This window comes from Ornithorhynchus anatinus, chromosome 4 (genome assembly GCF_004115215.2).
Source record: "Ornithorhynchus anatinus isolate Pmale09 chromosome 4, mOrnAna1.pri.v4, whole genome shotgun sequence".
NCBI lineage: Eukaryota > Metazoa > Chordata > Mammalia > Monotremata > Ornithorhynchidae > Ornithorhynchus > Ornithorhynchus anatinus.
In genome coordinates, this window is record NC_041731.1 from 95,559,345 (window position 1) to 95,585,947 (window position 26,603).

The following is a 26,603-nucleotide window of genomic DNA, read 5'->3' on the forward strand; positions in this document are numbered from 1 at the left end:
CGGAGGGGGCGGGGCCCGTCGAGGGGGCGGGGCCACGACGGAAGGTAGAGAATGCAGAAGGGGCGGGGTCAGGGCAACGGGCGTGGCTACGATGGAGGCCGTAGAGATGTCAGAGGGGCGTGGCCAACGGAAGGGGGCCAGAACAGGGCTGTGGAGCAGGAAAGGGGCGGGGCTTATGAGCCGGGCGTGGCTACGACGGAGGCGACAGACGTCGGAGGGGCGTGGTCACGCCGATGGGCGTGGCTAGGACGGGGCGCGGAGAACGCCAAGGGGGCGGGGCCACGGCGACGGGCGGGGCTATGACGGAGACAGAGACGTCAGAGAGGGCGGGGCCAAGGTGGTGGGCGGGGCCGACCGGCTCGTAGAGAAGGCCAAGGGGGCGTGGCTAAAGGGAGCGGGCGTGGCTACGACGGAGAAGCAGAGAAGCCACGAGGGGCGTGGCCAAGGCGGTGGGCGGGGCCAGGACGGGGACTAGAGAAGTCGGAGGGGCGTGGCCACGGCGATGGGCGGGGCCGGGACCGCAGAGAGACGGGAGGGGCGTGGCCAGGGGAGTGGGCGTGTCGAGGCTGGGGGGTGGAGCAGCGGGCGGGGCCGGGCCGGGGCCAAGGCGGGGGCGGGGGCGGCGGCGCGGGGTCCGGGCCCGGGAGCGGAGGGGCGGCGGGCGGACGGCCGGCGGGGACGGCGTCTGGATGGCAAGTTAATGCTTATGTCCGACCTCCTCCAACAGCTTCAAGGTGAGGCCGGGCGGGCGGACGGACGGACGGACGGACCGACCGCGGGCTAAGGCTGCCGCCGCCTCCGAACTTCCTCCTGCCGCGGGGCGGACGGAGGTCCGGAGGGGCCCCCGGGGAGGGGGCGGGGGTGTGTGTGTGTGTCCCGGGGGGGCCGGCGGGCTGGAAGGGTCCCGCCCTTCGCTCCCTCCCTCCCTCTCTCTCTCCCGCCGCTGCCCCGCACGACGCCCCACGCTCGGCCGGACGGACAGCGCTCCAACACTCCTCTCCGCCTCTCCCTCCTCCTCCTCTCCCTCCTCCTCCTCTCCCTGTCTCTGTCCCCCTTCTCTCTCCCCCCTTCCCTCCTTCTCCACCTCTTCTCTCCCCCCTTCTCTCTCCTCCCTCTCTCTCCTCCTCTTCTCTCTCCCTTCTTCTCTTCCCTCCCCTTCCCTCTCCCCTCCTCTTCTCCCCTTCCCCCTTTTCTCTCTCCCCCCTTCTCCCCCATCTCCCTCCCCCTTCTCTCTCCCTCCCCCCCTCTCTGTCTCCACCTCTTCTCCCCTCTCCTCTTCTCTTCCTTCTCTCCCTCCCTCTTCTGTCTCCCCCTTCTCTCCTCTTCTCTTCCCTCCTCTTTCTCTCCCTCTTCTCTCCCCTCTTCCCCCTTCTCTGTCTCCTCCTCTTCTCCCCTCCCCACGTTCTCTCTCCCTCTTCTCTCCCCCCCTTCCCCCTCCTCCCTCTTCCCTCTCCCTTCTTCTCTTCCCTCTCCCCCTCCTCTCCCCCTTGCTCCCCCTGCTCTCCCCCTTCCCCATCCTCCCTCTTCCCTCTCCCCCTCTTCTCCCTCCCTCCTTCCCCCTCTTCCCTCTCTTCCCCCCTCTTCTTTCCCCCCTCTTCTTTCCCCCCTCTTCTCTCCTCCCCTCTTCTCTCCTCCCCTCTTCTCTCCTCCCCTCTTCTCTTCCCTCTCCCCCTTCTCCCCCTTCTCTCTCCCCCTTCTCTCTCCCCCTTCCCTCTCCCCCTCTTCCCTGTCCCCCCCTTCCCTGTCCCCCCCTTCCCTGTCCCCCCCTTCCCTGTCCCCCCTTTCCTCTCCCCCCTCTCCCCTTCCCCCTCTTCTCTCCCCTTCTCTCTCCCCCTCTTCTCTCCCTCCCCCCTCCTCGTCTCTCCCCTTCTCCCCTTTTCTCTCTCTCCTCTTCTCTTCCCTTCCCTCCCTCTTCCCTCCCTCTTCCCTCCCTCTTCCCTCCCTCTTCCCTCCCTCTTCCCTCCCTCTTCCCTCCCTCTTCCCCCTCCTCCCCCTTCTCTCATCCCCCCTTCTCTCTCTCTCTTCTGTCCCCTTCCCTCCGTCTCACCCCCCATCCCTCTCCTCTCTCCCCCCTTCTCTCCCCCCCGCTTCTCTCTCCCCCCTTGTCTCTCTCTCTCCCCCCCTTCTCTTCCCTCTCCCCCTCCCCCTGCTGTCTCTCCCTCTTCCCTTCCCTCTTCTCTCTCTCCCTTCTCTCCCCCCCTTCCCCTTGCCTCTCCCCCTTTTCTCCCTGCCCCCGGCCCCCGGCCTTGTTGCCTTGGGCTCCCCGCAGCCCATCCCGGCCGGGAAGGGGAGGAGGAGGAGAAGGAGGAAGAGGAGGTTCAGGAGCTCTGAGAGCCAGAGAGCGCTATAGAAGAAAGGAAATGGTTTTCCTGCCCCTCCTTCTCCTCCTCCTCCTCCTCCTCCTCCTCCTCCCCCCCTCTGCCGTGGGAAGGCCTGCAGGGTGTGCGGTGCTGTGCTGTGCGGTGTGTCCTCCCCTCGGGGACGGAATCCCCATCGTTGGGGTGCGGGGCCTGGGGGAGCCCGGTGACCGGCTGCCTTCCCTCTGAAACCTCCATCCTCCGGATGGGGAAGCCCCCCAACAACCCCCCAGCAACCCCCCAACATCCCCCCGGGACCTGGATTTCCTCTCGGTCGGCCGGGACCCCCCCCCCAGGACCCCCCAGGACCCCCAGGCCACAGTTGCTCTGATTTGGCCTTTTTGGGGGGGTTGGATCTTGGAGGAGAGGCCTGGGCCCGGGGTCGGGGGGCGTTCAAGACTTGTCCACCTTGGGGCCTGCCGGGCCCTCAACCAAAGAACCACCAGACCCCCCCCAATCCCGCTCATCGTCCCGAGCACCCTATTTTACTTCTAATAATGATAACAAAATAATGATGGTATTGGTTAAGCACTTACTGGGGACCAAGCACTGTTCTAAGCCCTGGGGGGGATACAAAGTCATCAGATGGGTCCACGGGGGGCTCACAGTCTTCATCCCCATAATAATAATAATAATAATAAAAGTCTTCATCCCCATAATAATAGTATTTGTTCAGCACTCGCTATGGGCCAAGCACTGTTCTAAGCGCTGGGGGAGATCCAGGGTCTTCAGGTGGTCCCACCGAGGGGCTCATAGGCTCATCCTCATAATAATAATTGTGGTATTTGTTAAGCCCTTACTGTGGGCCGAGCACTGTTCTAAGCGCTGGGGGAGATAGAGTCATCAGGTGGTCCCACCGCGGGGCTCACAGGCTTCATCCTCATAATAATAATAATAATAATGAGGGTATTTGTTAAGGGTTTACTATGGGCTGAGCACTGTTGTAAGCGCTGGGAGCGGATACAGGGTCATCAGGTTGGCCCACGTGCAGGGCTCATAGTCTTCATCCCTGTAACAATAATAATAATGATAGTATTTGTTCAGCACTTACTATGGGCCAAACACTGTTCTAAGCACTGGGGGAGCTATGTGGTCATCAGGTGGTCCCACACAGGGCTCTCTGTCTTCATCCCCATAATAATAATAATAATAATAATAATGGTGGTATTTATTAAGCCCTTACAGCCAAGCCCTGTTCTGAGCACTGGGAGGAGATACAGGGTCATGAGGTTGTCCCACGTGGGGCTCACAGTCTTCATCCGCATAACGATCATAACAGTAATAATAATAATGGTATTTGTTAAGCACTTACTATGTGTCAAGCACTGTTCTAAGTGCTGGGGGAGGATACAAGGTCATCAGGTTGTCCCACGTGGGGCTCACAGTCTCCATCCCCATTTTAATAACAATAATAATGTATTTGTTAAGCACTTATTATATGCCAAGCTCTGTTCTAAGCACTGAGGGGGAAGATACAAGGTCATCAGTTTGTCCCATGCGGGGCTCACAGTCTTCATCCCCATAACAATAATAATAATGGTATTTGTCGATCGCTTACTAGGGGCCAAGCACTGTTCTAAGCACTGGGGGAGATACAAGGTTATCAGGTTGTCCCATGGGGGGCTCACAGTCTTCATCCCCATAATAATAATAATAATAATGATGATGGTATTTGTTAAGTGCTTACTATGGGCCAAGCACTGTTCTAAATGCTGGGGTAGATACAAGGTCATCAGGTTGTGCCATGTGGGGCTCAGTCTTCATCCCTATAATAATAATAAAAATAATGATGGTATTTGTTAAGTGCTTTCCATGTGGCAAGCATTATTCTAAGCACTGGGGTAGATAGAGTCATCAGATTATCCCAGGTGGAGCTCACAATCTTCATCCCCATTTTTATAGATGAGGGAACTGAGGCCCAGAGGAGTGAAGTGTCTTGCCCAAAGTCACACAGCTGACAAGGGGCAGAGCGAGAATTAGAACCCACATCCTCGGACTCCCAAGCCTGGACTCTTTCCACTAAGCCACGGTGCTTCCTCCTCCTCCATTCATTCAATCATATTTATTGAGTGCTTACTATATGCAGAGCACTGTACTGAGTGCTTGGAAAGGACAATTCAGTAATAGAGACAATCCCTGCCCACCCCGGGCTTACAGTCTAGAAGGGGAGAGACAGACATCAAAAGAAGTCAATGGGAATTAATATCAATAAATAGAATTATATATATAAAAATAGAATTTTTTATACACATATACACATATATATATACAAATATTATGTATATATATGCAAATATATATATATATATAAATATATATACACATAATTGCTATGGGGCTGGGAAGGGGTGGGGGGGATGAGCGAAGGGAGCAAATCAGGGGGATGCGGAAGGGAGCTGAAGAAAAAGGGGGCTTAGTCTGGGAGGGCCTCTTGGAGGAGGTGTGCCTTCAGGAGGGTTTGGAGGGGGGAATATTGATTGTCTGGTGGATGTGAGGAGGGAAGGTTGGGCTGGAGAAGGAGAGAAGAGAGGTGAGGTAGGAGGGGGCAAGGGGATGGAGAGCTTTAAAGCCAATAGTGGGAAGTTATCTTCTTCTTGCAAAGATTCCCCCCTTTTAGGCTTAGTCTGGAAAAGGAATCCATTTTTAGCTGAAATAAAACATCCTCTTGCTTCTTAGATTACCTGTTTCTGATATCCTTAATCATGATAGTAATCTTATTTCTCCTTAGCTGTGTAGAAGAATGAAATGCGATCATTGGAGTTTGAAGGAATTTTTCTCATCTTGTTCAATAGAGGTCTCTTCTTTGGGGCAGGAAAAGAATCCAAGTAATTAAGGTCGGGTTTAAAACACAAACGATGAGCGTGCAATTAATCTGAGCTAGGGAACCTTTTTCTCAAACTTTCTCCATTTCTGGTTTTGAGTTGATTACTCTGAGGGGTTTCTTGCTGAGCCTTCTTTTTCCAAGTGCCACAAGTACAAAGTGTTATTAATTAGGTCCCTCCGTAGGTCTTGGATTCTAATCCCGGCTCTGCCTCTGGTCCGCTGTGTGGCCTTGGGCAAGTCACTTGACTGCCCTGTTGCCTCGGTTCCCTCATCTGTAAAATGGGGATTGAGACTGTTAACCCAATGTGGGAAAGGGACTGTGTCCAACTCGCTTTGCTTGTATTCACCCCAGCGCTTAATACAGTGTCTGGCACATAGTAAGCACTTAAATGCCACAATTATTATTATTACTTTTATTTAGGGAAGTCATTTTTATTGGAAGGTCAGTGAATTTCTTTCTGCACCATCACTTTTGACTTCTGCAGTTTAAGGTGAGGGCATTATAAGAAAGTCAAACATGTCTCTCTTGCCGTAAACCTAGATTAGGAAACCTGTTTTTGTGTTGCTGGAGTAAAATATTCTCAGTTCTAATTGTGGGTTGGCTTGTTTAAGAATTAATTCACCAAGGAAAATATCAAACAGTTACTAAATGCGAAGGTTTCCTTGGAGGGAATTTTGCAGAGGAGATGTCAAATTGGACAAAGGTAGCTTCTTAGATTTCTGTTTACTTTAGAACAGTCAAAAAGAAACCGTAGCCATTTATTCCTAGTCGTTTTCATCCTGTCTAACGTATTTAGAAATTTTGAAGACATAGGTAGATTATTCATTTTTGTGGGTATGTGCGAGGAGAGGATTCCATTTCACTCCTTCTGCAAGAGACTATTGTTTGGTTTGTCTTCTGATAGAATAAAAAGAAGAAATTTATTAAGGGGTATGTAAAAGCTCACACAAGACTAGAAGGGATCATAACGCCAGTAGTGTCCCAGAATGTATATCGTCGGGCAATTTATCGTACTTTGTGGGGATTTTAGGGCTAATAAGAGAACTACTTGGAAAAGCTGCACCAACCGCACATCACTGTAAGGAAAAAGTGTGATGGGGAATGAGAGGATGCAATAGAAATGGGTGAGAAAGTAAGAAAAAAAAACCCCAAGCCAAGGAGTTTATAAGATGAGGGAGAGACTCTTGGGTAGGGGAGGAAAGTGTGTCACAATTGAAGGTGTAAATTTAATTATCGCTACAATTTTGTCTAAAAGATTTGCCATCATTTAAATACCAGCTTTGCCTTTCTGAAAAGATACGAGCATAGCCTCTCCTGTCAGATTAATCAGACTCCTGAAACTAGATAATTAGAGGTTCCAAAGCTAATTTTAAAGCCAGTTTAGAAAAATGTTGTGAGCCAACACAGCAGTTTATTCAGATTAATTTAATGAAGTTAAAAATCCTTCTGACTCGTTACTTTTAGACATTTTTTTGTTTTAACTGCCATCGAGTTGTTGCTGATTCATAGTGACTTTACGGACATATTCTCTCCAGAACGTCCTATCTTCTGCATATTAAAGCTCTTAATCTAAAAATATTTAAATTTAATTTAAAAATTAAAAATTGTTTAAAAATCAAAAATGAATTGAGAAGTTCCTTTCCTCCAAAGTAAAATTACAATCAGGAAAACTTGTTTAAAGTACAAAATTGATAACCAGGTAACTGGTTATCAATTTTGTACTTTAAACAAGTTTTATATGTATGTATATATGTGTGTGTGTGTGTGTGTGTGTGTGTGTGTGCGTGTGTATACATGGGTAGTGTATCTTGTTTTCAGTTATGGCAGTATTAAGATGTTTCAGTTGGAAAGAGCAGAAAGAGCCCAGATCTGAAGCCGGAGAACCCGCTTTTTAAGTCCCGTCACTGGCTGGCTCTGTGACCTTGAGCAAGTCACTTAATCTCTCTATACCTCAGTTTCCTCATCTGTAAAATTGAGGGATTTCCCTTTCCACCCCACCTTGTAAATACGTGAGGACAAAAAAAGAGATAGGTAACAGGAGAGCCATCTGGGAGTAAAAGCAATAAATAATAATGTTGAAAATAATGATGGTATTTGTTAAGCGCTTACTATGTGCCAAGCACTGTTCTAAGCACTGAGGTAGAGACAAGGTAACCGGACTGTCCCACGCAGGGCTCACAGTCTTCATCCCCATTTTTTAGATGAGTTAGCCGAGTCACAGAGAAGTTAAGTGACGTGCCCAAGGTCACACAGCGGACAAGTGGCGGAGTCGGAATTAGAACCCACGACCTCTGTCTCCCAAGCCCGGGCTCTTTCCACTAAGCCACGCCAAATAGAATCAAGGTATTATTTTGCTCGTAGAAAAACCTGAATGCCGTGACGCACTCTTTTATATCCATTATCTCTCTTTGGATGGCCTTGCCTGATGGAATTGGAAAAAGTTTGCTCATTTCTCAGAGAGCGGATGAGAAAATCTTGATATTGGTGTGTAGTCAATGGAGCGTAAAACCACAGACCAGAATAATGATCCGTACTAATCTGGCGGAGGATCCATCTGCGAAATGCAGATCTGATTGGTTTTATTACAAACCCTGAAGAGCTCTCTGTGGGCAGGAAATGAGTCTGTTATATTGTTGCGTTGTCCCCTCCGAAGCGCTTAGTACAGCACCCTACATACATTAAGCGCTCAATAAGTGCGATTGAACGAGTGAATGTAAGAAGCATTTAATGGATGATGCTGTGGTATTAGAATGACTAATTAGTTGAACATATTATTATTATTTTTGTTTTTACCAAAAATGACTGCTAGGTCCCGGGGCACTATGGACCAGGTTTAGTCGGCAACAGCAGCAGGGAGCAGGTCGATGGATTTGTCGAGACTTTTGCTTTGATTTTCTTTCTGGTGTGATTAAATCAGAGAAGGCCGTGTAAACATAAATTTAGCTCCGCCTTTTCCCGCCACTTCCTCGCTGTTGAGCCCCTCGGCAGGTCGGTTCCCGGTTATAACACGCCTGCCTGGTTTTGGCTGCCAGGCTTGGATGCCTTGAGACCCACAGAAGCGGCTAAGTCCGTCCAACTAGCTAACAGGACACGCTCATCCTTTCAGTATTTGGTCAGCACCTCAGATGAACACACTACACACAAACACATACACACTCTGGTGAGATTTATTAAATATCTGAGGTAGATACACGATAATCACATTGGATTCATAGTCCAGAAGGGAGGGAGAATGGCTGTATTATTAATAATAATAATGATGGCATTTGTTTAGCGCTTACTATGTGCAAAGCGCTGCGGGGGGAGGCAAGGTGATCAGGTTGTCCCACATGGGCTCACAGTCTTCATCCCCATTTTACAGATGAAGGAACTCAGGCCCAGAGAATAATAATAATAATGTTGGTATTTGTTAAGCGCTTACTACGTGCAGAGCACTGTTCTAAGCGCTGGGGGAGATACAGGATAATCAGGTTGTCCCACATGAGGCTCACAGTCTTCATCCCCATTTTACAGATGAGGTAGCTGAGGCCCAGAGAAGTGAAGTGGCTTGCCCAAAGTCACACAGCTGACAAGTGGCAGAGCTGGGATTAGAACCCATGACCTCTGACTCCCAAGCCCAGGCTCTTCCCATGAGCCACGCTGCTTCTCAGTATTGTTACTGGCAATTTATTTATATTAATGTCTGGTCTCCCCCTCTAGACTATAAGCTTATTGGGGGCAGGGAATATCTGTTATATTGTTGTACTTTCCCAAGTGCTTAGTACAGTGTTCTGCACACAGAGCTCAAATACGATTGGTATTTTATCTCTAAGACAAGAAAACCTCCCAGAGGCCTTCACTTTTTTTTTTTAATAATACTGTTGGTATTTGTTAAGCGCTTACGATGTGCAGAGCACTGTTCTAAGCACTGGGGTAGATACAGGGTCATCAGGTTGTCCCACGTGAGGCTCACAGTTAATCCCCATTTTACAGATGAGGTAACTGTGGTACAGAGAAGTTAAGTGACTTGCCCACAGTCACACAGCTGACAAGTGGCAGAGCCGGGATTCAAACTCATGACCTCTGACTCCCAAGCCCATGCTCTTTCCACTGAGCCACACTGCTTCCTGTGGTATTTGTTAAGCACTTACTATGTGTTAGGTACTGTTCTAAGTCCTAGGGTAGATACATGCTAATAATAATGTTGGTATTTGTTAAGCGCTTACTATGTGCAGAGCACTGTTCTAAGCGCTAATCAGGTTGGACACAGTCCTTGTCCCACATGGTCTTAATTCCCATTTTACAGATGAGGTAACTGAGGCACAGCAGTGTTAGGTAACTTGCCCAAGGTCACACTACAGACGTGTGTGATATTTACCTGTCCTCCAGCCTCACAGCACTTACCCACTTATATGTGGTATGCCTGTCTCCCCTTCTAGTCTCTAAGCTCCTTGTGGGAAAGGATCATATCTGCCTACTACTCTGTAGTAGTCTCCCAAGTGCTTAGTACAGTGCTCTGCACACAGTAGGGGCTCAGTAAATGCCATTAATCGACTGAGGCACCGCAAAGTCAAGGGACTTGTCCAAAGTCACACAGCAAACAAGTGGTGGAGCTGGAATCCGACCCCAGGTCTTTATGATTCACTGTACCGTGCTTTTTCCACTGTGCCCTGATACCTGTAGATATATGTAGATGGGTCCTTCCTAAATAGTAATACTAATAATAATAATTGTGGTATTTAAGTGCTTACTACGTGCCAGGCACTGTACTAAGTGCTATGTGGATACAAGCTAATCGGGTTGGATGTGATGCCTGTCCCATATGGGGCTCACAGCCTCAATCCCCATTTTACAGCTGAGGTGACTGAGGGAAGCAGTGTGGCTAGAGAAGCAGTGTGGCTCAGTGGAAAGAGCCCGGACTTGGGAGTCAGAGGTCATGGGTTCGAATCCCAGCTCTGTCATTGTCAGCTGTGTGACTGTGGGCAAGTCATTTCACTTCTCTGTGCCTCATTTACCTTATCTGTAAAATGGGGATTAACTGTGAGCCTCATGTGGGACAACCTGATGACCCTGTATCTCCCCCAGCGCTTAGAACAGTGCTCTGCATATAGTAAGTGCTTAAAAAAACCCAACATTATTATTATTATGAAGTGACTTGCCCAAAGTCACACAGCAGACCAGTGGTGGAGTCAGGATTAGAACCCATGACCTCCAGACTCCCAGACCTGTGCTCTATCCACTACGCCATGCTGTTTCTCTGCGGCTTTAGTGGTATTTGAGTGCTTTCTAATTGCGGGGCACTGTACTAAGCGCTTGGGAGAGTACAGTACAACAGAATTAGCAGGTGTGTTCCCTGCCCTATCCTTAGGTGTGAGTGTTTTTGGGAATTTCTGGCATATTTCCTATTCATTCATTCAGTTGTGTTTATTGAGCGCTTACTATGTGCAGAGCACTGTACTAAGCGCTTGGAATGTACAATTCGGCAACAGGTAGAGGCAATCCCTGCCCAATAATGGGCTCCCCAGCCTATTGAAAATACAGTTCTGCACCGTTTTTTTGCCATATGTCATTCAGGGCGAGAATAGGTCCAACACCAAGGATTGCTCGTGGTGTCCCTTATGTTAATGACAGACACTATGTAGACCATTTTTCCCCTTTTCTATTGGATAAAGTTCATTCAATCATATTTATTGAGCACTTACTCTGTGCAGAGCACTGTACTAAGCGCTCGGGAGAGTGTGGGGGAAGGGGGTGGTGGTAGTCATAATAGTCCCCTTTTCATTCCTGGGGAAATCAGCAGGACAACCAGCAGATTCTATCTCGAGCCCATGGTTAATAATAATGTTATTTGTTAAGCGCTTACCATGTGCAGAGCACTGTTCTAAATGCTGGGGTAGGTGCAGGCTAATCAGGTTGTCCCACAGTTAATCCCCATTTTACAGATGAGGTCACTGAGGCACAGAGAAGTGAAGTGACTTGCCCACAGTCACACAGCTGACAAGTGGCAGAGCTGGGATTCGAACCCATGACCTCCGACTCCCAAGCCCGGGCTCCTTCCACTGAACTACGCTGCTTCTGTGAGCCCTTCATTGGGCAGGGGATCGTCTCTATCTGTGGCCGAATTGTACATTCCAAGCGCTTAGTACGGTTGCTCTGCACATAGTAAGTGCTCAATAAATACGATTAAATGAATTGAAAACTGCCCTGTTTCCCCCTCCTGGGACCTAGACGCCAACATGGTGGCCGGCAGATGGAGGAGGTGGGTCGTGGTGACTCTTCGGCCTCTCCTCCTTCCACTCCTCCCCTCCCCTCTGGGAAGGCGGGGAGACAGTAATGGAGAAAGGATTGGCTTTGGGGAAGGGGAGAGATGAAAGTTGTCCGGTGAAGAGTTTGTTGTGGGGGAGGGAGCGAAAGTGAGATGGTTACATTTGTACCATAAGACTCTAGTAGTAATAATAATAATAGTATTTAAGAGCTTACTATCTGCCAAGCACTGATCTAAGCGCCGGGGGGGATACAAGGTGATCAGGTTGTCCCACGTGCGGCTCACAGTCCTAATCCCCGTTTTACAGATGAGGGAACTGAGGCCCAGAGAATTATAATAATGTTGGTATTTGTTAAGCGCTTAGAAGCGGTGTGGCTCAGTGGAAAGAGCACGGGCTTTGGAGTCAGAGGTCATGGGTTCAAATCCCAGCTCGGCCACTTGTCAGCTGTGTGACTGTGGGCAAGTCACTTCACTTCTCGGTGCCTCAGTTCCCTCATCTGTAAAATGGGGATTAAGACTGTGAGCCCCACGTGGTGTCCCAGTGGGGACACAGTGCTCGGCACATAGTAAGTGCTTAACAAATACCTACATTATTATTATTATTATTGTTATGTACAGAGCACTGTTCTAAGCGCTGGAGTAGATACAGGGTCATCAGGTTGTCCCACGTGAGGCTCAGAGTCCTATTCCCCATTTTACAGATGAGGTGACTGAGGCACAGAGAAGTGAAGTGACTTGCTCACAGTCACACAGCTGGCAAGTGGCAGAGCTGGGATTCGAACCTATGACCTCTGACTCCCAAGCCCGGGCTCTTTCCACTGAGCCACGCTGCTTCTCTTAAGTGAAGTGGCTTGCCGAAGGTCACACAGCGGACCAGTGACGGACCCGGGATTATAGCCCACGTCCTCTGATTCCCAAGCCTGGGCTCTTGCCACTAAGACCCGCTGCTTCTACTTAATTAAGCACTTACGGTGTGCAGCACACTGTACTGAGCACTGGGAGAAAATCAGTCGTATTCATTAAGCACCTTACTGTGTGCAAAACATTGAGCTAAGCTCTTGAGAGAGTACACTGTGACAGAGTTGGTAGACAAGTTCCCTGCCTGCAAAGATCTTACAGGCTGGGGTGGGAGGGCAGGGGCTAGTGGATAGAGCCCGGGCCTGGGAGTCAGATGGACCTGAGTTCTAATCCTAACTCCACCACTGTGTGACCTTGGGCAAGTCACTTCACTTCTCTTAATAATAATACTAATAACAGTGTTGGTATTTAAGCGCTTACTATGTGCAGAGCACTGTTCTAAGCGCTGGGGTAGATTCAGAGTAATCAGATTGTCCCACGTGAGGCTCCCAGTCTTCATCCCCATTTTACAGATGAGGGAATTGAGGCCCAGAGAAGTGAAGTGATTTGCCCACAGTCACACAGCTGACAAGTGGCAGAGCTGGGATTCGAACCCGAGACCTCTGACTCCCAGGCCTGGACTCTTTCCACTCGGCCGCGCTGCTTCTGCCTATCTCATTGGTAAAATGGGGATTAAGACTGTGAGCCCTCTGTGGGACGGGCTCTGTCCAACTTGATTAGCTTGTATCCCTCCCGGTGCTTAGTACAGTGCCTGGCACATAGTAAAGCACTTAACAAATACCTTTAGAGAAAAGAGAGAAAAGACAGATGGTAATACAAATACCAATAAAGATAATACAGCTGTGTACAGAAGTGCTTTGCGGATGAGGGAGGAATAAAAAAAGGGAGCGAATCCAAGTGGAAGGATGATGCAGAAGAGCAAATAAAGGTTTCATTCATTCAGTAGGATTTATTGAGCGCTTACTATGTGCAGAGCACTGTACTAAGCGCTTGGAATGTATAATTTGGCAACAGAGACAGTTCCCTGCCCATGGACGGGCTCACAGTCTAGACGAGGGCTTGTACTCAGAGAATACAAGAGAAGCAGCGTGGCTCAGTGGAAAGAGCCCGGGCTTGGGAGTCAGAGGTCAGGAGTTCGAATCCCAGCTCTCCCACTTGTCAGCTGTGTGACTGTGGGCAAGTCACTTCACTTCTCTGGGCCTCAGTTACCTCATCTGTAAAATGGGCATTAAGATTGTGAGCCTCACGTGGGACAACCTGATTACCTTGTATCTCCCCCAGCGCTTAGAACAGTGCTCGGCACATAGTAAGCGCTTAACAAATAACCACATTATTAAACTCATTATGAGCAGGGAACTTATCTGCTAATTCTGTTATATTTTACTCTCCCAAACACTTAGTGCTGTGCTCTGCACAAAGTAAGCACTTAACAAATGCCACAATTATTATTATTACTTTTATTTAGGGAAGTCATTTTTGATAGATAAATTGATAAAGTGGAAATTAAACACCGTTTAGATTGATAAAGTGGAAATTAAACACCGTTCCTGGCCCTAGGGGCTCACAATCTAAAAACTCTAGTGCGTCTGTGTATGTGATACATGTGTGTGTTGCTCTGTCCATCCTATGGCTCTGAAGAGATGCTATTGGCAGTGACCGCGGAAGGGGCTGGACCGGGGGAATCAGGAGACCTGGGCTCTGAAAGTAATAATTGCGGTATTTAGTAAGCGCTTACTATGTGCCAGGTACTGTACTAAGCGCTGAGATGGGTACAAGCAAATCAGGTTGGACACAGTCCTTGCCCCACTTGGGACTCACAGTCTCAATCCCCATTTTCCAGATGTAACTGAGGCTCAGTGAAGTGACTTGCCCAAGGTCACACAGCGGATGAGTGGTGGAGCTAAGATTAGAACCCATGACCTTCTGACTTCCAGTCACGTGCTCTAGCCATTCCACCAGGCAGGAGAGTGAGTGCTGGGATGGTCATCAAGGGGGAGGGTTTCCGATGGAAGATGGAGCCAGGACGCTCCGGGAAGTTCCCGGGCCCAGCCGGAATCGGGGGAAACAGCCAGGCGGCGTGGCCAGTGATGACTGCAGCGGTTACTCGGGCAACCAACTCCCTACCGGGTCCCGGTGCCACGATGCAGTGTTGGTACTCTGCTGTAATCATTCTGCCCTGTACGGGTATGGGTGCCCTTGGCGATGGGCTGAGAGGCAGTGTGGTTTAGTGGATAGAGCGGGGGCCCGGGAGTCTGAAAGAACCGGGTTCTAATCCCAGCTCTGCCACGTGCCCGTTGTGATCTTGGGTAAGTCACTTAATATGATGATAGTATGTAAACGCTCACTATGTGCAAAGCACTGTTCTAAGCGCCGGGGGTTGGGGGCGAATACAAGGTGATCAGGTTGTCCCACGTGGGGCTCATGGTCTTAATCCCCATTTTACGGATGAGGTAACTGAGGAACAGAGAAGTTAAGTGACTTGCCCAAAGTCACACAGCTGACAGGTGGCAGAGGCCAGAATAAGCCCGTCAAAGGGCAGGGACTGTCTCTATCTGTTACCGATTTGTACATTCCAAGCGCTTAGTACAGTGCTCTGCACATAGTAAGCGCTCAATAAATGCTATTGAATGAATGAATTAGAACCCGTGGCCTCCGACTCCCAAGCCCGGGCTATTTCCACTGAGCCACTTCACTTCTCTGGGTCTCATCTGTAAAATGAAGATTAAAAGTGTGAGCTTCATGTGAGGCAGAAACTGTGTCCAAAGTGATTAACTTGTCTCTACCCAAGAACAGTGCGTGGCACATAGTAAGCGCTTAACAAGTACCGTTATTATTATTGTTATTATTAACGGGCTCCCCCCTAACCTCCACCGTCAACATAACTAATCTTCTGCCAATCAATCAATGGTATTTATTGAGTACTTGCTGAGTGCAGAGCACTGGATCAAATACAAGGGAGAGTACAGTCCAACGAAGCAGGCAAACTTGTTCCCTCCCCATGAGGAGCTCCTGAATTCTCAGCCCCAAGACTATTAGTCGTATTTATCGAGGGTTTACTGTGTGCAGAGCACTCTACTCAGCACTTGGGAGAGTATAATAACAGATGCGTTCCCTGCCCACAGTGAACTTACAGTCTGGACATAAGACCCATTATTATTTTTTATTATTAAGGGCCGCCGAGTCGTTTCTGGTTCATAGCGACTCCATGGATAGACTCCAGAACGTCCCGTCCTCTGCCGTAATCCGCAACCTTGCTAACAGTTCTTCCATTATTGTTGTTATGGTCTCTGTCCATCTATCTGCCAGTCTGCCTCTTCCACATTTTCCCTAGACTTTTCCTAGCATTAATGTCTTCTCCAGAGAAATAGCCCTCCTGATTGTGTCCAAGATATGTTAATCTAAGTTGAGTCATTTGACTTTCCAAAGACCACTTTGGTTTAATTTGCTCCAAAATCCATTTGTCTTCCGGGCAGTCCCTGGTTTTCATGCAGTTGCAAAAGCTTTCTCCAACAGCACATTGGAGAATTCTATTTTCTATACTGTTTTTTCACGCTCCAGCTTTTGGATCCGTATGTTGTCGCTGGAAACACCGTAGAGTTGACACAATTTTTATTATTACTACATGATAATCAGTGATATTTAGTGACTACTGCATGGAGAACACTGTAGTAAGTCCTTGGAAGAGTTCAGTATAGAGTAGTTTTAGACACAGTCCCTCCCATCAAGGAATTTACATTTTAGTGGATTAATAATCTTCTCCATCACAGATGGTAAAGTTCTTCTGGGCAGCGATGGTGTCTTCCAACTCTATATTACACTCTCCCAGGTGCTGTGTAGAGTTCTTCGCACACCATAAGTGCTGGGAGTCAGAGGACCTGGGTTCTAATGCTAGCTCTGCCACTTGGCTGTGTGACCTTGGACAAGTCACCTGACTTCGCTGACCCTCAGTTACCTTTTCTGTGGGATGGGGATTTAGACTGTGAGCCCCACATGGGGCATGATCTGTGTCCAACCTGATTAGTGTGAATCTACCCCAGGGCTTAGTAAAAAACCCGGCATATAGTAAGCACTTAAATACCATTTAAGAAAAAATTCCATTGATTATAAACTCCTTATAGAAGGGATCGTGTCTACCTACTCCATTGTATTGTACTTTCCCAGTCGCTCAGTAAAGTGACCTGCACACAGTGAGCACTCAATAAATGTCGATATTGTAAAGAGCTGTAAAACCCCGTGCCTGGGGATCAGAAGAACTGGATTCCAGTCTGTTTAATGGTATTTGTTAAGCGCTTACTGGGGGCACTGTACTAAGCACTAGGGTAGATGCAAGTTATTTAGATTGGACACGGTCCTTGTCCCACATAGGATTCAGTCTTTAATCCCCATTTTATAGATGAGGGAACTGAGGCACAGAGTTAAGCGACTCGCCCAGGGCCAAACTGCACACACGTGGTGGAGCAGGGACTAGAACCCAGGTGTTTCTGATGCCCGGGCTCTTTCCGCTAGGGCTGGGCCATCAGTGCTGAAGGTTTCTGAGTGAAGACCCATCCAGGGTGTCTTACCAGGTTCTCAAGCCCGATAAAAATCTTGAAAAATAGTAGTTAACATGGGCGGTCAAGACTGCAGCAACTACCTGCTGGGTTCCAGAGGTAAAAGCCTGGTGCCCGAGCTCCGTTTCCCTTGGGCTGTAGAAGGATCCCACTTGTAAAACACATCTGCATATGCACTTTGCAAGTGACTTGCCCAGGGCCGCACAGCAGACAAGCAGCAGAGGCGGGATTAAAACCCAAGTCCTCCTGGCTTCCAGGCCCAGGCTGGGTCCATTAGGTCACGCTTATGGCTGGCGAGGACCAGAGCGTACGAATGATGCTGCCCAAACCACTTTCACGTTTACCAATTCCTTGCGCAGGTTCTCAGTTGTGAATTCTTAGGACCGAGGCTTTTTGTCGTTCTTGGCAAGCGATCCCCGCAAAGAATTTGGATTTTAAAAATTGGGGAAGTGGCAGGAACTACATAAGGCTCTTAAACTGTAATAGAGGAGCATCTCGTATGAGGAATTACAGCCCTAAAGTGGAGAGAAATTTGAGTTGTAAAAGTGAGAGAAGATTCATGTTTAGATTTAGTGGGTTTCATCTATTTTAAAGAAGGCCTTTAAAACTTGCAATCTGAATGTAACCAAATTAGATTGCTAGTCATGTGTTTTCTCTCTTCCCTCCAGGACAAATTCCAGTTACTATACAAAGCACAGTATTTGTACTGTTCTCCAAGCCTCTGGAGTTGATTCTGTTATTTAGTTAAATTTCTTCAAGATACCTTCTGCTTCCTCGGTCACAAATTTGTTAAGAAATTTAGAAGCAATTCATGCTACCCACCAGTAATCCTTAATCAGATTTGCTTGGCTGCTTGCTTTTTTTTTTTCCCCATTTTACTTCCTTTCTTCTGCTGTTCTGGAAACTCGCCACAGCAGCATTTCCCAAGTTTTCTTTATTCTTCTGGATAGAAAATGTCAGAAGTTTCCAAGGCGAGTAAGTGTCAGTGTGTGTTTCTTTTTAGTTTCTACTCTTTTGAGAAGATCGTGTATTTTTTTTTTTTTTTGGTGGGGTGAGGGGGGAAACTGGGAATCTTTCTACCCAGAGGGAGGTAGTTTTCTATTGGTGGTGAAAACAGTTGTGAAAACTGTTTAATGTTTAGAAGCCTAGACCTGAGGATTAAACTTATCCAAAAATAAACTGGCGGTAGCCAATTACAGGGCTCTGAAGAAGTTTCGTCTCAGTTTTATTCAGTGTACTTCACTTCCTCTCCAGGGAACTACGTGGCTTTCTGAAGAATAAGCGGTAGAGTAAACTTTTAAGGGGGAGTTTTTTCTCATGATATTTAAGTGCTTACTATATGCCAGGCACTGTACTAAGCACGGATTGTTTGTGGGTCCTACGAAGGAACTTCCAGCATGCTACATTTTAGATGTTCTGGGAATTCATGAAGGCAGTGCTTCTTACAAGTTTTAAAATGACCTCTTAGTGTAACAAGCAGGGAGATTTCACTGTGTATAAATAAACTGGATTTATTGAAACCTTCCCCTAGGAAAAAAATTACAGAATACAAATGTTAATGTGTTACAAGTTTCATTGACTGATGGGAAGCAGCATGGCCTAGTAGGAAGAGCATGGACCTGGGAGTCAAAGGACCTGGATTTTAATTCTGGCTCTGCTACTTGCGTTCTATATCACCTTAGGGAAGTCACTTAACATCACCAGGCCTCAGGTTCTTCATCTGTAAAGTGGGGATTCCACACCTCTTCTCTCAATCAGTCAATGGTATTCGAGTGCTTACCGTGTGGAGAGCACTGTACCAAGTGCTTGGGAGACTTCTTAGACCATGAGTTCCATGGGGGCCAGGGACCACATCTGACTGAATTACCTTGTAACTAATAAGTGCTTAGTTCAGTACTTGGCACGTGAATGCTGACGTTATCATCGTCATCAAAAGGGGAAGTTGCAAGTAATGATTTTTTAATAGAAATTTAGCAAAGAATTACCAAAATCCTTTTGAAGGCCAATTGGAAGGGTAGTAATAGTAATATTTAGCATTTACTGTGTTTAGAACACAACAAAGTAACGGTAAAGAATACATGGAGGGGAATTACCAGCATTTTACAGGTCACAAGAACAGTATTTGCTTTACCAAATGCTTAATTCAGTGTTTATTATAATAATGTTAATAATAATGTTGGTATTTGTTAAGCCCTTACTATGTGCCGAGCACTGTTCTAAGCGCTGAAGTAGATACAGGGTAATCAGGTTGTCCCATGTGAGGCTCACAGTTAATCCCCATTTTACAGATGAGGTAATTGAGGCACAGAGAAGTGAAGTGACTTGCCCACAGTCACACAGATGACAAGTGGCAGAGCCGGGAGTGAAACCCATGACTTTTGACTCCGAAGCCCAGGCTCTTTCCACTGAGCCACGCTGCTTCTCAGATGTTCGATAAATACCGTTGATCCATCCATTGTGGTGTAACATCTAGGGTCTAGCCTCTCAAACAATTCCTAATATGGAAACAGCATGACTTAGTGGCAAGAGCACCGGCCTGGGAGTCAGAAGGTCATGGCTTCTAATCCCGGTTCCGCCACTTTGCTGTGTGGCTTTGGGCAAGTCACTTCACTTTCCTGTGCCTCAGTGACATCATCTATAAAATGGGGATTGATACTGTGAGCCCCATGGGAGACAGGGACTGTGTCCAACCCAATTTGCTTGTATTCACCCCAGTGCTTAGAACAGTGCCTGGCACAAAGTAAGCACTCAACAAATACCGTAATTATTATTATTATTGTTCTGGACTTTTTATTTGCAAATCCATGGTCTTGTATTCCTAAGAAATCATCTTTCCCCATAGACCCCCTCTGCCCCTTTTCTCTGTAGTGGATAGAGACCCGGCCTGGGGGTCAGAAGGTCGTGGGTTCTCGTCCCAGCTCCGCCACTTGTCTGCTGGGTGACCTTGGGCAAGTCACTTCACTTCTCTGGATGTCAGTTCCCTCATCTCTGCAATGGGGATTGAGACTGTGAGCCCTGCATGGGACAGAGACGGTGTCCAACTTGATTTGCTGGTATCCACCCCATCGCTTAGTACTGTGCCTGGCACATAGTAAGTGCTTAACAAATACCATCGTTATTATTATTCAGGTACTGACTGTAGACAGCAGCATCCATTTTCCCTACCCTTTATCTTGTTATGGGTGCTGCTGGGACCCTGGGTGAGAGAGTGTAGATGGTTCCATCCAAACGCTCACTGCGAAACAACTTAGACGCATGTATTGCTGGTGATAGGACATAGACTTGTGGCCATCTGACCATCAGCGTGAACATAGCTCTTATCTTAAACTATTACTCACCTTGCCCCCTCCTACCTCACCTTGCTAACTCTCCTACCACAGCCCAGCCCTCAAACTTTGCTCCTCTAATGCCTGCCTTCTCGCTGTTTCTCGATCTCATCTGCCTCTCCGCCGGCCTCTTGCCCACATCCTGTCTGGCCTGGAATGCTCTCCCTCTTCATATCCCACAGACAATCACGCTCACCACCTTCAAAGCCTTACTGAAGGCACGTCTCCTGCAAGAGGCCTTCCTCGATTAACCCCTCCTTTCCTCATCTCCCACTCCCTTCTGCATCGCCTTGACCTGCTCCTTTTATTCATCGCCCCACAGCACTTATGGACGTATCTGTAATTTTCTTTATTTCTGTTAATATGTCTCCCTCTCTAAACTGTAACTCCTTGCGGGCAGGAAATGTTCGTTATATTGCACTCTTCCAAGTGCTTAGTAAAGTGCTCTGCCCAAAATAAATGCTCAATAAATGATTCTTTCCCAAGTACTTAATATAGTGTCATGCACCCAGTAAGCACTTAAGTACTGTGAATGATTGATCTGTCATGGCTTTGCCCATCACCCCTACTCAGAATATCATAAAATGTACCTGTCTAGCACCGACCTCTCCTTCTCTGTAATCTTGCATCTCCTCATGCCATCTCTGGCTCCTTGACGTATCCAAAATTGAACACACCATCTTCTCTTCCAAATTCTGTCCTCTTCTAACTGTTCCATCCTCCCTGTCCCTCAAGCAGGCAACCATAGCATTATCCTTGATTCTTCTTTCTCTTTCAACCCCCAGGTTCAGGGTGTCACTTAATCTTCCTTCACAGCGTCTCTGGAATCTGCCTCTTTCTTTCCATCCAGATTGCCAGTAAACTGGCCCAAACACCTATCATCTGACTTAACAATCAATGAATTACTTATATTCACTGAGCGCTCACTCTGCGTAGAGCACTGCAGAAAGCTTGGGAGAGTACTCTGTAGGAGTTGGTACGCACTCTTCCTGCCCACGATAAGCTTAAAGTCTAGAGGTTTGCAAACCTCCCTACTTCTAGCCTGTCCCTTCTCCAATCCATACTTCCCTCTGTTGTCCAGATCATTTTTCTACAACATCATGTTGTGAATAATAATAATAATAATGGTATTTGTTAAGCGCTTACTATGTGCCAAGCACTGTTCCAAGTGCTGGGGTAGATACAAGGTAATCGGTTTGTCCCACTTGGGGCTCACAGTCTTAATCCCCATTTTACAGATGAGGGAACTGAAGCATAGAGAAGTGAAGTGGCCTGCCCAAGGTCGCATAACAGACAATTTGGCAGGGCTGGGTTTAGAACCCACGTCCTCTGACTCCCAAGCCCGTGCTCTTTCCCCTAAGCCATGCTGCTTCTCCCCCCGCTCCTCAAAAACCTCCCATCAGTGATATTTATTGAGCACTCACTATTTGTAGAAGACAATACTAAGCGCTTGGAAGATTCATTCATTCATTCAATAGTATTTATTGAGTGTTTACTACGTGCAGAGCACTGTACTAAGCGCTTGGAACGTACAAATCGGTAACAGATAGAGACAGTCCCTGCCCTTTGACGGGCTTACAGTCTAATCGGGGGAGACAGACAAGAACAATAGCAATAAATAGAATCAAGATAAATAGAATCAAGGAAGATGAGATTTGGTAGGCATGATCCCTGCCCACAAGGAGTTTACAGTGTAGAGGCTGGTGGCCTGTTTCTCTTCACCCCATTGGCTTAAAGTAATAATAATAATAATGATGGTACTTGTTAAGTGTTTACTATGCACCGAACACCGTTCTAAGTGCTGGGGTAGATACAGGATAATCAGCTTGTCCCACATGGGGCTCACAGTCTTAATTCCCATTTTACAGATGGGGTAACTGAGGCCCAGAGAAGTGAAGTCACTTGCCCAAGGTCACGCAGCAGAAAAGTGGCAGAGCCAGGATTAGAACCCACGTCCTCTGACTCCCAAGCCTGTGCTCTTTCCACTAAGCCATGGCCCTCTGTCAGCTAGTTCTCCCCTATGACTCCCCTCCCACAATACCTCAGCTCGCACAGTTCACTCCTCTCAAACCAGCTTATTCACTGAACCTTCTTCTCCTCTCTCTCCTCACTCTCACCCTTTAGAGAAGCAGCGTATTGTAATGGATAGAGCACGGGCCTGGGAGTTAGAAGGTCATGGGTTCTAATTCCGCCTCTGCCACTTGCCTGCTGCGTGACCTCAGGCAAGTCGATTCACTTTTCTTTGCCTCACCTGGCAAAATGGGGATTGAGACTGTGAGCCCCACATGGGACTGTGACCAACTCGATTTGCCTGTCTCCACCTCAGCGCTTAGTACGGTCCCTGTCACATAGTAAGCGCTTAACAAATGCCATCTTTTTTTTTTTTCATTTTTACTTTTCAGTACAGAACGCCTTCCCCGTCACATCCAGCAGTCTTCTGCTTTCTCCATTTATTCAGTCGTATTTGTCGAACACTTACAGTGTGCAGAGCACTGTACTAAGTGCTTAATAATTGCTTGATTAAGCTCTTACTATGTGCAATGGTCCGCCAAACTGATTCTCTTCCCCTCTTCAAAACCCTACTTAAAACTCACCTCCTCCAAGAGGCCTTCCCAGACTGAGCTCCTCTTCTCCCTCTACTCCCTCTACCACCCCCCCTTCACCTCTCCGCAGCTTAACCCTCTTTTCCCCCCATTTCCCTCTGCTCCTCCCCCTCTCCCTTCCCACCCCTCAGCACTGTACTCGTCTGCTCAACTGTATATATCTTCATTACCCTATTTATTTTGTTAACGAAATGTACATCGCCTCGATTCTATTTAGTTGCCATTGTTTTTACGAGATGTTCTTCCCCTCGACTCTGTTTATCGCCATCGTTCTCGTCCGTCCGTCTCCCCCGATTAGACCGTAAGCCCGTCAAAAGGCAGGGACCGTCTCTATCTGTTGCCGACTTGTTCATTCCAAGCGCTTAGTACAGTGCTCTGCACGTAGTAAGCGCTCAGTAAATACTATTGAATGAATGAATGAATACTTGATGATGGTACTTGTTAAGTGCTTACTATGCACCAAACACTGTTCTAAGCGCTGGGGTGGATAACCATATAATCGGATTGGACATAGTCCCTGTCCCACATAGGGCTCCCAGTCTCAATCCCCATTTTACAGATGAGGGAACTGAGGCTCAGAGAAATGAAGTGGCTTGCCTGAGGCCACACAGCAGACAAATAGCGGAGTCGGGATTAGAACCCAGGTTCTTCTGACTCCCGGGCGCGGCCTCTATGCACTAAGCCGCATTGTTTCCCTGATCCTTCTGAAATCACATGTCCAGGAAGCTTCCCTGATTAATCCTCACTCTAGGCTTCAAGGCTCTCCATCACCTTGCCCCTTCCTACCTCTCCTCCCTTCTCTCTTTCTACCGCCCACCCTGCACGCTCCGCTCCTCCGCCGCCCACCTCCTCACCGTCCCTCGGTCTCGCCCATCCCGCCGTCGACCCCTGGGTCACGTCCTCCCGCGGTCCCGGAACGCCCTCCCTCCTCACCTCCGCCAAACTGATTCTCTTTCCCTCTTCAAAACCCTACTTAAAACTCACCTCCTCCAAGAGGCGTTCCCAGACTGAGCTCCTCTTCTCCCTCTACTCCCTCTGCCATCCCCCCTTTACCTCTCCGCAGCTTAACCCTCTTTTTCCCCTTTTCCCTCTGCTCCTCCACCTCTCCCTTCCCATCCCCACAGCACCGTACTCGTCCGCTCGACTGTATATATTTTCGTTGCCCTATTTATTTTGTTAATGAATTGTACATCGCCTCGATTCTATTTAGTTGCCATTGTTTTTACGAGACGTTCTTCCCCTTGACTCTATTTATTGCCATCGTTCTTGTCTGTCCATCTCCCCTGATTAGACCGTAAGCTCGTCAAACGGCAGGGACCGTCTCTATCTGTTGCTGACTTGTTCATCCCAAGCGTTTAGTACGGTGCTCTGCACATAGTAAGCGCTCAATAAATACTATTGAATGAATGAATGAATGAATGAATAATCTCTCCTCTCCACACACTATTTTTTCCCCTACTGTCACTCTAGCACCTTCCCTACTCACCTTTCCAGCACTTCTGTATGCATCTTTAAACCCTTCTTTTTTCTCCTTCCACATAAATGATAATGCCTGCTCTCCCCGTAAGCGGTAAGCTCTTTGAGGGTAGGGATTGTGTCTACTAACTGTTGAATTCTCTCAAATGTGCAGTAGAGTGTTCTGCACAGAGTAAGCGCTCAATATCTCTCATCCAAATAGCGAAGGGTCATTCTCTCTCAGAGCGATTCAAGTTCACGGATGTAGTCTCACAGCCTGGGCCCCGGGACCGGAAGATAACTCGACTCTCCTCATGACCTTTTGAGCACTCTTTTCCAGCACATCTATTGGTTTCTTAGTCATTTGTTATTTTATATCTAGTCATCCCCTTGTATCGTATTGGCTTATCTTCTCCATTTAGACGGAGAGCTCAAGGGCAGGGATTGTGTTGTAATCTTCTCCTTCTTTTGTAGGCCTGCTACAGTATTCTGTACCCAGGAAATATTGTTAATGATGATAAAATTGGGGGCTGGGTGGCAAATAGATTGGCTGGTGAGTAGTGCTGGCTGGCAAATTGTTTGCTTTTATCTTTAAGGTTTTGTAATTTAAATTTTTGGTCTCCATAGCAGCCTTCACATAGGAACAGAAAAATCCCTTGAGGAAGCTTTGCTTTGTTAAACAAAACAGAAGTTGTTGTAATTCAGCCTTTCACAATAGGGGAAAGGGTAAAAGAAACAGCAGCATTTGCAGAAGTCTGTTCGGGCTTTCTGTTTTGCCTGATACTTGTTAATCGGGGACCGAGGAAGAGAGCTCCCCTCTATCAGTCGATCGATCGCGTTTATTGGGCACTTTCTGTGTGCAGAGCCCTGTTCAAGCCGTTTAGGAGAGCACAGAGGAGTTAAAAAGACTTGACCCGGCCTCAAGGATTTTAATACAGTGTAGAGGGGCAGACCGATTTAAATTACAGATAGGGGGAGTGTGATGTTTGCGTGCCAAGGATGCACCGGAGCAAAAATCATAATAAGCTCGTGTTGTGGTAGACTCGATGTAATCAGATCGGGCAAAGTCTCTGCCCCAACACGGGGCTCACGGTCTGACGGAGAAGGAGGCAGGTGCCTTATCTCTGTTTCACAGAGGAGGAAACTGAGGCCCAGTGAGGTTGTCTCACAGCGGGCCGGTGACAGAACTAGCAGTAATAATAATAATGGTGGTATTTAAGTGCTTACTATGTGCAAAGCACTGTTCTAAGCGCCAGGGGGATACAAGGTGATCAGGTTGTCCCACGTGGGGCTCACAGTCTTAATCCCCATTTTACAGATGAGGGAACTGAGGCCCAGAGAAGTGAAGTGACTTGCCCACAGTCACACAGCTGCCAAGTGGCAGAGCCGAGATTCAAACCCATGACCTCTGACTCCCAAGCCCGCACTCTTTCCACTGAGCTACACTGCTTCCCTAGAATTCAGACCATCAGTCAGTCGATCATTCGCGCTTATTGAGCACCTGCTGTGTGCACAGCCCTGTACTAAGTGCTGGGAAGGTTGTCCAGTTTTCAGACCTGTGCTCTTTTCCCCGATCAAGCCGACTCTCTGTTTTGGCGGCAGTAGGAGGACAGAACTCTGGAGAGTTGCGAGGGAGACAAAAATGCATGAGATGCAGCCAGTCTACCAGGCAGACATGATGACGTGTCTTGAGGCATGGAGTCGACACTAATGCAAAAACGCTGTCTCTTGTCAAGAGGGATTGCTCCATTTGATTTAAAATTTGGCAGGGAAGCAAGTACCCTGAGTAGATTTACGACAAATTGATTTTCTAAAATTTTTTTCTGGAAAAATCCCGTGCAAAAAAATAGGCATACACTGCGGAGACTTGGCCAAAGAAGTGATCTGTTTGGTTCTTCTTTGAGCCTGGAAATATTCTCCAAGGTTACTGAAAGAAGAGCTCCCCTGGGATTCCCTAGTGCAGCTAGGCTTAAAAAAACAGTCGCTGAAGTGGACCAAGAGCCTTGCGGTGTAGCGTCGGAGGGGTTCAGTCTGTACACTAACCCAACCTGGAGAATACCCTGGCCTCTCACCTCTCCGGCCTAAGCCCTTGCTGCACCCATAATAATAATAATAATAATAAACTACATTTGTGGTATTCAAGTGCTTACTATGTGCTAGACGCTGTTTGAGAAGCAGCGTGGCTTAGTGGAATGAGCACGGGCTTGGGAATCAGAGGTCATGGTTTCTAATCCCGGCTCCGCCACTTGTCAGCTGTGTGACTTTGGGCTAGTCACTTCACTTCTGTGCGTCAGTTACCCCATCTGTAAAATGGGGATTAAGACTGTGAGCCCCATGTGGGCCAACCTGATAACCTTGAATCGTCCCCAGCGTTTAGAAAAGTGCT

The 26,603-nt window shown here is 47.8% G+C and overlaps 1 protein-coding gene across 8 annotated transcripts in view; it reads left to right on the plus strand.

The window, feature by feature from the left end:
- Window positions 1-623: 623 nt before the first annotated feature.
- EVI5 (ecotropic viral integration site 5) overlaps window positions 624-26,603 on the plus strand; it is a 217,689-nt gene continuing 191,709 nt past the window's right edge. For all 8 annotated transcript variants that reach the window (XM_029063239.2, XM_039911863.1, XM_039911866.1 and 5 more), the window contains exon 1: window positions 624-734. The gene's annotated coding sequence lies outside the window, so the exon portion shown is untranslated. The remainder of the gene's footprint in view (window positions 735-26,603) is intronic.